Source organism: Calliopsis andreniformis, chromosome 6 (assembly GCF_051401765.1).
Source record: "Calliopsis andreniformis isolate RMS-2024a chromosome 6, iyCalAndr_principal, whole genome shotgun sequence".
NCBI classification, from domain to species: domain Eukaryota; kingdom Metazoa; phylum Arthropoda; class Insecta; order Hymenoptera; family Andrenidae; genus Calliopsis; species Calliopsis andreniformis.
Genome location: NC_135067.1, coordinates 10127883 through 10143647, shown reverse-complemented (window position 1 = coordinate 10143647; position 15765 = coordinate 10127883). Strand labels below are relative to the sequence as shown.

Here is a 15765-nt window from a genome sequence, read left to right as displayed (position 1 = left end):
AATTGTTGTTAATTTAAAAAATTGATTTATATATATTTTTTTGATTGATAATTCGAAATATTTGTAGCAAATTATTGAAACATAAAAAAAATCTGAAAAAGAAAGTATACAGCAATTCAATTCAAGTGATACAAAATATGAAACAAGAATTTAATTTGAAGTATTTTACAGTAACATACTACTAAATATTTCTAATAAATAATTTCAAGGTATGCAAGGTTCCGATATCAATTTCTCAAATTGTCATCATATTATTATATTATACAAAATGTGAATACTTTCATACATAAATCCTCCTATTCATATTTTTTCTCTCCCTTTATCTGCAATCAGAACGAAATTCTATAACCTGAAGTCCTATCCTAGGACTTTAAAATCCTTTATACGACGCGATGAGATCTCCACCAAAGGGACTGCCTATACCTCATCTGAGGTCATCTGGCCACTTCCTATACATGAAACATATCTAGAGCACAACACCCAACACAATATCTCTCCCCACGTTCTAAACATCTAAAATCATGAAGCAGAAAAATAAAATATAACGCAATAACCATGTACATACACAACTCGTAATCCCAGTTTCATCAATTCCCATCACAGCAATAATAAACTACACCCGAAACCCCCAGCTCCCAGATGTTTCAACCTCAGTCCCCTCAAAAGCCATTCCTGCCCCAAAAAAATTCTATTCCACCCTTTCACCTTACATGTCCACGAGGAATCGTGTCTCTTTCCAAAAAGAAAAAAAATATACCCGTGCCTCACCCTCCGTTATCGTCGACTCCGCGTATAATAAATTCCGCGAGGCGAGTTAACGAAACGGGTGCCAATACAGAAAGTTGACAGGGGTCCAGGGGGTGTTAATAAATTGGCTGACGGGACGACACGGCTTGGGGGGGGAGGATGGTAACGCAGTCTTGCCAGTTTTATGGAAAAGGGGGCGCGTAGAATCGTAGGACGGACAGGAGGGTTGAAAATACCGGTTATTGATGAACCGTGCACTGCCCCGCGGCCACCCCTTCCATGACAGGCCCTGCTCTGTGTCCAGTACCGTCTGGTAACGTGTGCACACCACGATACAATGCCGTACGATACGTTCATAACGTATTTGGACACGCTGGCCAGGCTCGCAGCCTCGGGCATGATTAATTGCGTCCTTGTTATCTCCTACGAACGACAGCGTCCACGGGGGAGGGGGAAAAAGAGGTATTTCTACGGAGGAGGGGGGGGGAGAGCAGAAGGGGTTGGAGGCAAACAGAAATTTGCTCGGGAGCTTTTTACAGTCGCTGGCTCGCGTTTACGTTTACGTTTTCGCTCGCTTCGGGGCGCGTCTCCGCTGCGAGGAAATGGGACCAGGCTTGTCTTCCAGGGGGTGAATGGGAGCCTTTGATGGGCGACGATGAATGGGCGCGTCACTGGGCTGGGATTATTGCAGGAAATGTCAGGGAGTGAATTGATTGAAATATAAATACAAATAGTATACGATGTCCCTGCGTTGGGAAATATTCATTTTTCATCGAACGATATTTTTTTTAAGTGACTGTACGGAAAAGATTTTAAAATGAACGTGACTTTCTACTTGCTGGTATGATCGTTAATGAAGTTAGTCTTGAGATTATTAAAGCATTGACATATTTTGTTACGGTATCTAGAAAATTTGTATCTATATTTCAATAATAGGTGATTAAAAAAGTGTGTACATTACTGTGCATTAGTATTCGGACACTCATGTTATTGGAAATTCATGAAACACCTACACTTTCTTATTTATACTAACTGCTATCAAGTGTTACTCTCCTCAGTATTTGTAAACCTTATATACATGATTATAAAACAAAAGAACTTAAATCTCATGTTTTTGTTTTAGAGATATGATGTATAGTGTTCAACTTTTTTGCAGAAATTACCCATTTTTCGTTAACAAAACAAAATATTTGAAACAAGCTTCGTTAAAAAATATAGAAGTTACTCTGCTGCATATTCACTATATTCCAAAGCGCCTTTACCTCTCGTAATCTTGCATTTACATTGGTACAGAAATCCAGGTCGCTATCGTTTAAATAAGACGAGAAAAATTGCACCTCGTTTGAAAGGGAAACGAAAAGATAAAGTTCGAATGCAAATGGAATATCTTGCTCCATTTCACCGATGTTCAAGCAGATTCAAGAGAGAGGATTTCGCGTTAATTCGCAACAGGAGTATCGTGGTCACGATTAATTGGGAGCGTGATACTGTAGATTTTAATAGTGGCCAGGAGCAAGTAGTAGAACTCGACGTTACAGCGGCCGTGGATGCTAAGTTTCATATTACGAGTCTGGGTATCGCGTAATACGTAAATGAAGGTTGAATGTTCTCGTCATATACTAGCCACTATGTGTTGGATATTATGAAATGAGACTTTGTATGTTAACTCCCAGCCGCGAAAAGCAATTCCCCTGGTCTAGGAAGCAATAAAATTATTGTGAAACAAAATATGCTTTTCTAAGAGTTTACTAACTATAGTATACGAACTATCCTTACAATCTTGATACTTTAAATTCAAGGAAGAGTAAAATGTGACTACCTTGAATAAAAAACTATCACAGGTCGAATCAAAAAATTGACATATTTTTATATAAGACTGTAAAAATTATAGTCCAACAGAATCTTGTACGATTTCTTGTCATATAAGATCTAAGTGAAGCAATATCACATGTTGCATGTATCACAGAAATCTCCACGAACTATATGCTATATTTCGCAAAGAGAAGGGGTTGGAAAATGATCGTGTCAGTTCATATCGGCTGGCCATTTCCAATGTAAGCGTGGTCGATGGAAGTCATATTAAACTTATTAAACATACTGTATAAATATCAATTTGATTGATCGCTATCCAGGATCGTTTTCGAATCGTTCCGTTTCGCTCCCTTTTCCCAGTGAAAATGCCTCTGCTGCTCGCCCCCTCACCCTCGCCAGTCTCTGTGTATTACACGTTGACGTACCCTGGCATTGATTTATGGACGTTACTTCGAGCTATTCTCGTGTCATCGAGTCGTCCACGAACGGGGTAAGAAAGATCGAATGAGCTCGAACATTCGTGCTCGACGTTCCTCGACATCCGTGTTAATGACAATGTTAATTCATTAAGCTGTCAGTCGCGGAAGCAAATGCGCGAGCCAATGTTAGCGGCATGAAGTTTCTATTAGTCTTTCTCAGCCAGGAATTTTAATATCAGAATAGAACGTTAGGAATTCCAAATTCAGGGAAAATACTACCTCTGGCTAAAAGTTTTCGATCGAATGTAACAATACGAAATTATTTACAAATATTGTAGTTTTGGAAAATGTAATATGCTACCGTACAAAACCCATCTAACATTGCCATATGTTTTACGTTCATAGAATAACATTTTACATTTCAAAAGCTACAATATTTCTTAATAACTTCATATTGTTGCGCTTGGTCGACAATTTTTTGCCAGGGGTAGCATGTGCACATGGTAGAATAATTGCACTATGAAGGTATAATCGAATGATAACCGTCAGTATAAAGTGTAAGTATTTCATGAATTTCCAATAATGTGAGTGTCTGAATACTTACAAGTGGTAGCATATAATTCTCAATATCTATGACATTAGTTATATTCAATGCTTAATACAAATGTACATACAAGACAATTTCACGTTCGTATTTTCTAATTTCCTAATTTCGACAGAATAAAGAGGATCCATTACTACCCCCAATGCGCCAAATGCATTTATGCAACAGCACCCTTTTTATAAGCATAATTAAGTATACACCCAAGCGTAAAACAAAGTGAAAACTCGTTTCATATTTACGACGATTTATTCCCAAATTCTTGGTTCATCTTCCGCTTATTAATTCCAGCAAATTAGAAACAGTAAACTCCCACGCGTCGATCAGTTTGGTAAACGTTCGCTAGTGAGAGGTGAAATGTCAGAAGCACCGCCTCGGGTTTACGTACCTCGGTCGCATGGTTAATACGGGGTTATATTTGCCAGGGAATCCAAACATAAGAGCAAGTTTCGATCGAAGTATCTCCGTACGTGCGCGTGTTCATGCGCGAAGGATTTGCAGAACTCGATCTCGGGTTCTGGGGCACAAGCAAACGCACCCCCTACTAGCGCGCATCTACAAATATTCTGGGGAGGAGTTTTTCAGAAGAATATTTCACGTCAAAGGGGTGAGGATTAACAAGAACGATCGCTGGGTGGTGTATTGAATTGTTTATAGTACACAGTTGAATGAACTATTAATAGTAGCAATGAATAAAAAAGAAATAAGGAAGAACACAAATATTATAAAAAGAAAAGATATTGTGATGTCTGTGTATCGTTTTCAATCGATCTTATCATGAATGCAAAATATAACGAGTAATTTAATAACCTGCAGATGACGGTACTCCACTCCAGGTAGAGACAGAAATGAATTATAATTAATCGTATGGCAGGATTGTTATTTAATGACGATTTAATACTCTCATCATAAACATGAAGAGTCATTTTTTTAGCAATTGTGCCAGCCACATTCGGTTCTCGAGCGTTGTGTGCTTATCTAAATTAATATCAAATTACTCTTTCACTAATTTCAATGGAGAAATGATGCTATTGAAGGAACTCCCCCTGATCAAATATCCCCAGAAATCACTCGAAGCTCAATTCTACGAAATATAATGGTAACACAATGTAATGTTAACAAATATCATGACGCAGTCGAAATGATGTGTATTAATAAAGCTGGGTAACAATGTAGCAACTATAGCATCAAATTATTAATCACTGTTACTCATGATGATTGCCGTGGTTGTTATTCGTGTTTCCTGAATCGTTATTATTTTCTGTTGTTCAATTACTTCAACGTTAATTAGATAAATTACTTCAGGGTAGATGTTCAAAATTTTCCCTCCCAAACATGAAGATTTTAAAAGTAGTTTGTACAAACTGCTTTATATTTCGTTAAAAAATTGGGAACGCTTGGAGCGCAGAAAAATAATTTCAAAAACCTTTTGACATTTTGTGCGAAACAGGTAAATGAAGATAAAGAACTGCTAACAAAGTTTTACAAACGGTACAAATTTTTTACCATTTTTATCCCTGTAGCATTAAGAATTACACAGACAGATTCCAATTATTTTAATTAAACTTCATCCACAAAAGAAAAGAAAAATTAAAATTCTGTTTCATTTTTTAATTTTTACTTCACTTTTTTCTCTCATTTAAACCTGAAAACGTACAAAACATGAATCATTTAAATTACGAGTACCTATTTCATTCCATAACTAGAAACTGATAAAAAGTGAAGTATATCATTTGTCCACAATTTTAATCAAATTATCTCAAAATGATTATTCAATACCTATTCAATATTCCCCACATTTATTCGCTCGCATCCATCAATTTATTATGAATTTATGCTCGCCAAAGGAGCTCGAAGATTCAAGATACATCAAATACTTCCCCATTTGTTCCCTTCGTTTAATAATATGTCACATCGTACTCTACTCCAGGCGTTTCGAAGCCATCGTTATCATGGAGCGGTGCAACATTGAACAAAAGAGGTGGCGAAGTTTTTACTATTACAAGGCTTATTTATCCCAGCGGCTGGGTCTGGCTTTTCAACGCGAAATCGTTCTCCTTATTTTTACGCCTGCCGCGGGATCTCCATTAGGAAGTTCCACGCTTTACGCGCCACGTCCAATCTTTTTACAAGCACGCCTGGCCACAGTTTCGCGTCTTTACGACCGCCAATATCTTTTTATCGTCGCGGTTCCACTGGAAAACCCCTTTTTTCCCCCGCGAGGTTTCGATTTCGAGCGGCACTTTTTTCGCGCCCCTAGTACCAACGTTTAAATCTTAATCACCATGGCGAATTCTGGGATGGGACCCGCGCAATTTTACAGTTTTCATTGGCGTTACATCACGGCGAAAGCGTATAAAATCTTTCGGCCCTGAGGAAATACTGGTGACTTCAACGAAGGGTGATTCTGTGGGATTCGAGAGTAATCAATTGAAAGGGAAATCGAACGTAAAATTCTGGAGGTGTTTTCTGAAGCAAAAATAAAGAACGACTTACAGAGGAAGATAGGAGTCATCACCACTGATCGTCAGTCATTGATTAAGTTTCAAACATAGAAATTAGAGGTTTAATACAGTAATTATATCTAAGGAATAACTTATAGTAGATCATTTGGAAGTAACATTATTTTTCATACATAATTACAGTAAGACGTCGATTATCGAAATTAACACTAACTTCAAAGTTCATTTATCACAGAATACCCTGTGTACAGATGTAAACAATAAAATAATTCTTTCAAAATTTAGACCTCGCGAATAATTTCTAAAGGAAATTAAAGCTACTTATTTTTCTCTCATACATTTTTTAATACAGCTCCTAAAAAACATGTCTACATATTTAGAGTTATTAAGAAGAGCCTGTAGGCACGTTCTCAACAACAGAAAAACCAGAAACACGGAACCCCAAAAAAGCCTGCAGAAGTGAAAAAGACGAGGAGAATGGGGGTAAGTTATGGTTAGATTACTAAGAGAAAATGGATGCCGAGAGAAACGAGGAGGGAAAGTGGAGGGAAAGTGGAGGGAAAGAGAGTGTGGCTTGGCGCGTTGCCAGTAACTCCGAATCTCAATGGGAATCATGTTACCTGTCTCGTGCTACTTTGTAGCACTCCCTGTTACCCTAATCTCGCATCCGTTTGATTTATCATCCTCGGCCCCCGTAGCGTTCACTTGGTGGATTCGTTCAAAAGGTATTCCTACGGGTAATCTAGAATTAGGCGGAAGAAATACACCGCGGATTGACGCTCCGCGGGGATACGCCGCGCACGAATGGACATTTCAAATAGAAAACTTATTATTTTTCGATGATTGAGGTAAACACGGGGAAATGGAAACTCCGTTTCAGGGAGATGCAAGGAATTCTCACTGAGCTGAACTTTATTTTCTCTGTTTTCGTTCGACGGCCACGGAGATGAAATATTGAGAACGATTTCGTCACTTCGAATAAATATATTCAAGCTGTGCTATTTTGAGAATTAAAATGGAAATATTGATCGAATGGTAAGCGCTCTTAGCCTTTACGGGTGATCGAACGAAAATATTTGAAAGAAATTGTATCTTTCAAGTGCAGTCGAAATATAGACGCAGAAAGAGTTATTCAATTAAAAATGAATACTACAAATTCAGATAGTGTTCTTCAAAAGCGTGCTTGTTCTTCACAAATAACAACTTCGTTTAAAAAAAATAAAGAAAAATTGAAGCTAACATTTTGAGGATACAGTGAACTTCATGAACCCTGATTTAATACAGCTTTAGTCATTAACGATCTCTTAAGAACTACTAGCACTAATTTTTCCATTCCAATAAATTGTACAAGAATAGTCAAATGACACAGCTACAATGAACATAAACTCCAACGATAGCTACTACAACTAATTATCAAGAATTATCATACTAAAAGGCTGAAGCGAATTACGGCGACTTTTATCACTGAAGATTTCCGTGAAAGAATGTTTCGAAAGATCTTCCTGAGCTCGCTCAAATCCTCATAAAGACATTTAGCAGACATCCTCGACGGAATTAGCTCTCTAATTAATCCTGTTTATTACACGCAGAAACACGCCCCCCTCGGTTGAAACAATTTCAAATGAAACATCTCCAGTCTGCGAAGCAGATCCTCGACGACGTCGAACATCCTATTAATTACTAAGACGCGATCTTCAATTCACTTTACTCGCATTCAATACTGAGGAAACAGAGTCTGGCAAAAAGCGTGCCGATTGTAATCTCGCTGGCGGCGAACAAACGTGGAAGGTGCAAGAGAAAAAATAATCAGTTACGATCGGCAGGAAAAGGCGTTTAATTCGTTGGATTCAGTAGCGAGAACGGGGCACGGTAAGGAAGCACTTTTCCATGCGCATAAGGAAGTGAAATTAGCGGAAACGAGATGCCTCACTGTCTGCTCCCGTATGCAGCCAACGAAGCGAAATTAGAAGAGAAATACTTCAACCTTTCAGTGTGGAGGAAACGGAAGTAGACAAATGCACCACCACTTTTCCTTTTCCTGCGCACCGCCGAGGGTTGTTTATACACTCCTACTCTCATGAACTATTAATAATTAGAATCCACTTCCCATCATTTTTAAAACAGTTACTGATTCAATATGGAGGATAAAATACCTGCAGAGGATTCGAACAATTTTTTCTGGAATAGTCAGAATTTTTGTCTAATAAAAATTGGAATATTAAATAGGAAATTTAATTGAGTCCTAGCACATATAAGTACAAGGGCTTATTTATAATCAAGATACTATCATTGACTCATCTCGATCACATCAACTGTCTGAACTGAAACCTGTAATATTCAAACACAATTTTCTTAGAAACGAAGCCTCCCACGTAATTTAGTTATTCTTCATCGTCATCTTATTTTCCAGCCACAGGATCCCGCTGACCCAATTCGTCCCACGAATTTCGAAACACCTTATATAATTCAAGGACGCCAAGGGAGCCACCAATTGCTTCCAAGCGTCAAAATCAATGATCACAAACACCGTCGCGAAGAAAGGGGCCGAAAGGGAATCAGACACGAGCGATTCGTCGAACAAGGGACCCGTGTAACGAAAGGACGAGCGTGTCCTCCCTGTAGGATCCGAAAAAGCAGACGCAGGTGGAAGCAATTTATCTAAACGGCAGCTTTGTGAGGGCACTCGAACCGAAAGCAGAGTCCATCCGGAATATTACTGGCCGCCGTCAGACCGCCGCCATTACCTTTTTGCGCTTTGATTCTTTTGTGCGTGGCCAGTAACGGCGGGACGAGATTTCAACTCTTTCCTGCGCCACGATTACGCGGCCAGGCCAGCGAGCTCCCCATATTGAAGGCAACGAGGGAAAAATAAAAAGAAGCACGCCCGGAAGAGTGGATGTACTTAACGATACGGCTCTGGCCAACCGAAAGGGCTAAATGTGGCCCCCAAGGATCGCTGCTGACTCGAAATGGCAGGATTTTCTGTTTCTGAAGGAGTCGGGAGAAAGACTTTCGGAATTGATTTCAGTTTTTCTGAACCTGTACCTTGCAGTAAAGCAAAGTAGATATTTAATAGAAATTTAGAATCTACGATTTGCAGCGACAGTTTATTCGAATTTGAGATCCAGGTTCGTATTAATAGATAATTAATTAGCGAGATCTGGAGTGAAGCGAAGGTGGAATTCGCTGCGAGGAGAAAAGAGGCTGACGAGACATGAAATTGAGAAATGGAGATTATCCACACCTGAGAGATAACTGGCATTCGAAAACCGTATCGTGTGTTCTGATGCGTTCGCTGAGAAACATTCCAGCGTGAAATATGTCAGACACGTCAAGCAGAAGCTTCTGGCTAACTTTCGAAAATCTCCATAGATGATTAGTCTCTCTCGTTTGGATCTGACATACTCTGTGATACGAAAATGTCTCTAAACAATGATATTCTGTTTCCATTAATGAAGGAAAATTGGTCTGCTTTCACTGAAATAAACTCTGACAATTTTCTATATAACAGTAAACGAACTATATATTAAATACCAAAGCTTTCATTATTTTATACAACTATTCACAAGCAAATAATAAATACAAAAGGAATATGCAATGTAAGTACACAATACTCTTAATAAAAAGAAATACATATTTTAAAATCTTTTCTTCAGCTTTTTGCTAAATGAATAAATAAACTAAATAACTTTGCCAAATACCAACACTCAAAACTGAACCATGAAAGTCCCATCTTTCCAGAACTAAAGGGATAAGGTGTGTCTTCCGAATTACTTTTGAAATAAAGTTGTCTAATAGAAGACGGAAACGACGCTAGTCTTTCTTTGTAGAAAAGAAACTGGCTCTTTCGTTACGCTTCTTCTTGCGCCACGGACTCATTTCCGTCGGCCTTAATCGAGGAAATGGGTGAACCATGGCTGTCTTGAAAAGGGAGATAGGCATCTAATCTTTCCGAATCAGAAGCCCGCGGACGGAGCTCTATTCATGGGCTCTGATCAACTTAAATCCACTCCAAGAATTATGGATCACGTATAATCTACTTACGACGTGTCTCGCGAAATATAATCATCGAAAAATGACGTATAGGATGTTCAGTATCCTTTCTCTAAAAAGATACAGTACTTTAAATAGATAGGCTTCTATTGTACCTATCTGCAAAACGAAAGCAGATCAGACACTATGTTATGGGACATTTTGTGACCCATTTGAGGTCTCCTACCATCCCCTAAAACATTGAAACGTATACACGTTACACTCTGTATATTATCTGTCTTGATATGACGCAAAAATGTGCCTCTTATATGTAAGGTAATAAATACTAAATACTAGTAATTTTGATCAAGTATGTATCAAAATAATAATAAGAATTTCGAAGTACTTTTGTACGAACTACCGTCATAAGAATTTATTATCAATGAAAGTAATTGAAAGACCGTAAAAGAAATTGTAACTCTTAAAGCGGCAGATGAAAAAAGGAAAGGGTCGTAAAAGTAAGAGAACGATGAGAAAAAAAATGATGTCCGATAATTGACTGCGCCGTAACACCTTTAACGAGACCCTAACGTTCACCCTCACTTTCGTTCGCGCGCGAGTTGCAACGTTTCTCAAGGGGTAGCGCGAACGCACCCGCAAGCGGATAAGTGGCGCAACGTGGCCACCATTCGTGGATAATGGGACGGAACGAAGCAGAAAATGGTACATCAAAAAGAAACTGGGACAAAGGAGCCTCGTGTCCACCTAATAAAGGAAAGTGCCGAACAGCACTTACGTTATTAGGGCTGGTTCTCGCTTTCGCCCTTGGTTCAACCCTTCCCAAACTTTACCGTGTTATTTTATATAAGTATAGTGAGTATAATTGTGGTCTTTAGATTCTCGTTCAAATGAAAAAATCGAGTTAAGAATGATTAAGGAAGGGTGGCTGCAGGGCAGGATCATTCCTAGCAGTATGTAAGGACATGTGTTAGACAGAACATTAATTGACTTGAATTGATTTGAAATTTTTAGGGAATATTTCTCATAAGAGGAATAAATTGGGAAGAATTTGTTGAACCTCTTATGTGTACAGGGTGATCAGTTTAAGTGGAAATCCTCAACCTCTCAACCTCTGAGTGTTGGCAGGATTTATTGTTGATGCTGTTAGCATTGTCAATGGTACCAACATTCATTAGAGGGTTTCCAGTTAAACTGATCACCCCATATATGCAATTAGTTTCTCCTGATTTTTGTAAAAAAAAACAACGAACTCTACAGATCAACTTGAAATTGAATAAAAAAATAATTTAGATTCCAAGAGAGATGTATTCACATGGAGCTATTTTATATTAACGTGTTATTTATTTAGAAGAAATAAATTCTTTAGGAAATTCTTAGAAAAATAACCAATTTCGTGAAAGCAATTATAAATAATGATACTATTTGTATCCAAGCAATATTTGCCAAGTGATTATTAATGCAACTTTTTAAGTGGATAATTCCCATTTCCTTGAATTCTTCAGTGGACAATGCTCGTAGGGAAATTCTCGAATCGCCAGCGACGGTCCCTTAATCGATTTACGCGCGGATTTTAATTTCTGTTTTAAAGCGTGATCGTTAATTAGTTTAAAGTAAAGGGGAGGCCGCGGATTGAATTAAAAGTCCTGATTAAAAGCGCGCCTCGAGCTAGCCAGAAATATTAAGCTTCCCGTAACTCAATTCGCTGTGGCGCGGTTCCCTTTCGAGAATTATTGCGCCAGGGATAAATGTGTAAGACACAATTCGACGATGCTAAACGAACACTGTCATACCCGAAACAGTACTTTTCTACTTAATGCATCTACACGTACCTCAATACACGTACCTTAATGCACGTACCTCAATACACGTGTCTGTAATCCTAATCCACTTTCAGCGCATTTTTTAATTTTTTCGTTTCCTTCTTTAAAGAGCACTGGAGGATGAATCTTGCTTTATGCATGCTTAATTGTTGAGATTAGGAGTTCTATCGCGTGAAATTACGTGACTCTAGGACGCTGATAAATAGGGGTATAGTGTATCGAAAATATATGTGTATACAGACGAGCAGTATGGAATATTTTTGTTGTAATTACAGTTGTTGGTCTATTTTAGAAGCAAAGGTTCCAGGCACATAGGGAATTTTACTCTTTTGTAAATGTTGATATAACTGTTTATGGATTTACAGGTACCAAGTACAAAGACGTGTCTACACTAACATTTTAGAAAACAGAACAGAGAGATGTTTTAATTATTTTAAAAATGAGTATTTTGTGAATAAAAGCATTTCATGCAATATAAGTACTTAGAATTCTCGAAGAAATAAGTACTACGAATTTATTAACTGCATCTATATTATACTTTACTGCCTCGAACACACAAATCCTAATTTTCTGTCATCCTCATCCACTCATCTTAAACCCATTTCCCCAAAATGTACCTACACAATAATATCCCAATCGTGAAATAAAAATAATAAAACAAAAGCAACAACTGTGAGCACTATATCAATAGGGCCAGCAACAGCTTGGTCGCCAGAGTGGATTAGCAAGCAGGAACAGAATCCATTTGCGGGCAGTCGGCCCCGTATCAATCACTCCCTCGCTCTCATATCATTCTGTCGTAGCAGGGAGCCGAAAGGCAGCCAAGGGACCGAATTCGTCGTCGATTCATAGGATATTCCGACCGCAAGAGGGTTGCTCGGTCCTGGGAGACTTTCCAAGGAGGAGAACAAACCTTGCAGAGAATCCAGACCGACCGATATCGGGAAGGAGAGGCCCTGAAGGCACTGGCAACGGAAATACGACGGTGCTGGTGGTTCTTACCCATCCGCTGGAAGCTTTATTCAACTCGGAAGACGCGGCGAGTGGACGCCACTGAAACATCCCTTCGTAGGAGCGCTCGTAGAACACCCTGGCCCCTCTGTCCTTTCGACTCCTCTTTTAAACTTTCACGGCTAGGAAAGGTGACTCGAAGCTTCTTCCTTCGTTTCTTTCGCGGCTTCTCCCCTTCTTCGCTGTCTTTTCGCACCCTCTGTGTTCTTAAGGCTTTTCTGATTACGCTACTCGGACTCCAAGCTTTGGGGGAGACTTTCTGGGGTCTTTCCGCGAGATTCGATCCTGATTCGAGGGTGTTTGTTTAGGAATAAGAATGGAGAGACAGTTCTTTGTTGTCATATTATGGATTAGGGGGCTTCGTGTGTGAAACGCGAGATTGTTTCTACTAGTGCCGGGGAAAGGGGACTGTTGGTCCTCCAGGGTATTTAGTTTAATGCTAGGTACTAATAGAGGGATTATTGTATTTGTGTGCTTCGTAGAAGACTGAAACAGCGAAATCTGGAAAAGAAGGAAGAGTACTCGAAATCACATGTTCACTCGGTTTAGCGATTAAATAGTATACTGGATTCATGGATTCAGTAGGATTCATTTCTGTAAGATTTCATGCTTCTATGTTTCAAAACATAAAAAGTGGTCGTTCAGAAGAAACTCAGCAAACTCTCAACAATCTGAATTACCTTGCCACCAAAAATAAGAATTCTTTCTACATTTCAAGTGGAAACAAAAAAGTCACAACCTCCCCACAGAAAAAAATGACCACCTACTTCCCCTCAAAGTATCTTGAAACAAATTTCCAAGAAAGAACGACAAAGCCAATAAACTCTGCCACTCAACGATTCTGCATTTCTGCAGCTTCGACACTCGTCAAAGGAGCGTCTAAATTCCTCCAACGATCCCGACAATAATCTCGTTCGTTCGAGCCGTTCCTTCCATTCGGATCAGAAACTTCCCACTTATTGCATTTCCCCTCTTTCCGTCGAATTTACTAAATCCTATTTTTCAAGGTTTCCCAGAACTTCCGCGAGTTTCTTGATTCTCGATAGGCTTCTTCCGCCTCGCGGATCTTTTCCGACGCTTGCATCCGAGAGGCCGCCGGGAAAAGACGCTTTTCTATGCGGGCACACGCGCGAAAACAAAAAGCAAGACAGCCAGCAGCGGCGCAACGATGGAGAGGGTGTCCGACAGCGGGAAAGAAGAGACAATGGCGCCGCCGAAAAAAGGATTCGAGGAAAGGGGGTGGAAAATTTCGCCGTTTCTGTAACAGAAGCGGGCGAGGCTGGTTTTTCGATGTTACCAACGTGTGCTGCTCAAATTTCAAGCGGGGCTGCTAACGATTTCGCGAGTTTTTTTTAACTCAGCCCGTCGAAAAGTGGAACGTGTACATTTTCAAAGTGAGAGAGCAGAGAACGCAACGGAGGCGGCTTTGTTACCGAATCCCCCGCTGTCTATTCCTCCTTGCGCATTAACGATCCGTGACGATCTCCCGCGCTCACATTATGCAACATTATGCAACGCTTTGTTTCGCGTGAGCAGAGATCCTTGTGATTCTGAGGGAACTGGGGAGAGTTCCTTGCTTCGAAGCGAGAGATCGTTATTGGGAATCGAGTTTCTGCGGACTTGTTGTGGAGCAACATCGTGTGGGAGATCAATGAGATTTGTTTAACTTTCTTTTTAGGGTTTTATAGTTTCTACTTGCTGTCTTGCTTTGATGACTCGACTTTAATCAGTTTTCTAGGAAGCCAGATGATCGTGTAACGAGGGTGTATTGCATTGATGCTTTTTCTTACGACTTGCACTTTCTGTCTGCCTTTGAATTCTCTTGCAATTTAATGCTACATAAAAGAAGTATACGAAGTAATAAAATACAACATTTTTAAACAAACGTATTCTAAACTTATCGAAGTCGATGTCCAATCTCAATTAGTAAAAACAAAAATAAAAATAGTCTATAAATAAAAAACGATAAAAGAGAATGGCACAAGTTCGAAGTGATCTCATTAGACAATTAATCAATATTCTATGCAGAAAATTTTGTACTCTAATTGAAATTTTGACTAGGGTTCACTGAAAGTTAGCTTTTACAAAAACTGTATCAAGAAATACTTCAAAATGCAGAGCAAACCACGTAGAAAGTTCTACCTACCGCTTTTTATCAAAGAAATCTCATATTAAAAAGATCAAAAATCTTCCCGTATCGAGCGACTTATGAGCGCTCATTCTTTTTTCCATCTAGCTAGGCAAATGATTAACGAGGTTGGTTACGGGGCTACAAAGTTTTGATGCATCCGGTGCACGTGCAACCGGTGTCGAAGACGTGCATCATCCGCGGCTTACAGATGCACAGCTGCATCTATCCTGTGCCTAGACCTTCGAGGTTTTTTCTTTAATCGTTCCTCCATACGTGGGCAGCAACGATACGTGATAGATAATAAATATCTTTCAGTAAGACCTTGTCAAATTGGAAATAGAAAATTTTTCGCGACAAGTAAATAATTCAAAAATTAAAAAATTAAAACATAATGAATGAATGTCCTTTTTAATGAAACTTGATAAATTATAGGTATATTCAACTTTGACACTAATTTCTATCTTATAAATTTGTTCAGAAACTTTAGTATTTTTGATCGTGCTGTTTTGATGAAAAGCTTCTCGTCGATTGCAGAAGACTATGTGGGTCAGAGGACACAGGTCTCTGAAAACTACGCAGTGTTCAGATCCAATTTCAATAGATCGTAGTTTTGTTCGAAATATTCGGATTTCACCCTGAGATACGAAGATATTTTTGACTATATATTCTCATAAAATAAAAAATAATTCGTTTTGATAACAGAATCCTCTTTCTGCATATTCTAAAATATCCTAATATTTTGTAGATATTAAATGAAAACAAACTGGAA

The 15765-nt window shown here is 39.0% G+C and overlaps 1 protein-coding gene across 3 annotated transcripts in view; it reads right to left on the bottom strand.

Annotated features, from left to right (window-relative positions):
• Heph (polypyrimidine tract-binding protein 1 heph) overlaps window positions 1-15765 on the bottom strand; it is a 278567-nt gene that overhangs the window by 105573 nt on the left and 157229 nt on the right. The window lies entirely within an intron of this gene.